Raw genomic sequence first — 1428 nt, forward strand, 5'->3', positions numbered from 1 at the left:
GTTTAGTAGAGTCTTGCAGATCAGTACAGAGACGTCTGTACTTATCTTCGAGAGGCTACGGAACTATTAGAAAATTCCACTTCTTTCATTCCTTATCGAGCAGCATTGATTCAGCTTGAAGCATATATCTTATTCCCCTTCACACTCAAAGATAATGCAAAGCAGTGGCTTCGAAGATTGCCTAAGGGATCGATAAGAACATGGGAGGAGATGACTAAACAATTCCTTGATATATATTTCTTCTCAGCTAAAACGAGCAAGTTTAGAAGAGAAATCCATAACTTCTGCCAGAAAGATACCGAGACTATTTTTGAAGCATGGGAGAGGTTTAAGGAAATTGTTCGAAAGTGTCAACATAGTGGAATTGAGCTCTGGATGCAACTCCAGGACTTTTGGGATGGATTGACACCGACCTCACGTAGAATATTGAGCAATGTAGCTGGAGGCCCGTTGATGAAGAAAACTCAAGAGGAGATAATTATAATTCTTAATAAGTTATCTGAAGATCCTAATCAATGGCCCTATGAGAGTGATGAAAGAAGAAGGTCACTGGTGTTCACCAGGTTGATGCTAATACATCTATGCAGGTATAACTTGATGATATGACAAAAGAGATAAGGAAGCTAGCCTTAGCCTTGATACAAAGTGAGCCTCATGCAGCTTATGATATATGTGGAAGATGACGCCCTACTCATGAGTGTCAAGCCTCAATTGAGGAAGTAAATGTTGTGGGGAACTACAATTTTAATGCAATGGGTCAGAGGCACCCTGGTATTTCATGGAGTTTACCTGGAGCTACTGCGAATGCTTGGAAACAAAATAACTCTAGACTCCAGGGACAAGGAGCTTCAGCATACCAAAATCAGTAGAGGAAGCAATTTCAGCCTCAACAGCCCATTCAGCCTGGTCTAGAAGATATAATGAAGGCCTTCATTATCAACACAAATGAGAGGTTGGATGCCCATGGAGCAGCTATCAAAGAATTGGGCACTAGTTTGCGAAACCTGGAGAGACAAGTGGGGCATATTGCAACAATATTGTCTGAGGGGGTTCCAGGCACTCTCCCCGCTGACACTGAAAAGAATCCCTGAGAAATAGTGAATGTTGTAACTTTGAGAAGTGGGCAAGTGTTGAAAGATCCCACCCCGATTCAAAATGATGTGAAACGTGAAAAAGAAAGTGGGGAGCAGCTGAATAATATTGTTGATCAAAAGAAGAAAGGCTCGATGAAAACTGAGAAGAAGAAGAAGAAGAAGAAGAAGAAGAAGAAGAAGAAGAAGAAGAGAAGAAGAAGAAGAAGGAAGAAAAATCAAGAAGGGAGAAACCTGAGGAGAGCCAGTATATGCCTGTTTTACCTTTCCCTCACAAGCAAAGTAGAGAAAAGCTGGACAAGCAGTTTGGGAGATTTCTGGATGTGCTGAAACAGGT

The 1428-nt window shown here is 41.5% G+C and overlaps 1 non-coding gene across 1 annotated transcript; it reads right to left on the minus strand.

The window, feature by feature from the left end:
- Nucleotides 1-258: 258 nt before the first annotated feature.
- On the minus strand, nucleotides 259-365 carry LOC117276621 (small nucleolar RNA R71). Its single transcript, XR_004506884.1, has one exon. It is a non-coding gene; the product is annotated as a small nucleolar RNA R71 (small nucleolar RNA).
- Nucleotides 366-1428: the final 1063 nt, after the last annotated feature.

Source organism: Nicotiana tomentosiformis, chromosome 8, assembly GCF_000390325.3.
Source record: "Nicotiana tomentosiformis chromosome 8, ASM39032v3, whole genome shotgun sequence".
NCBI classification, from domain to species: Eukaryota; Viridiplantae; Streptophyta; class Magnoliopsida; order Solanales; family Solanaceae; genus Nicotiana; species Nicotiana tomentosiformis.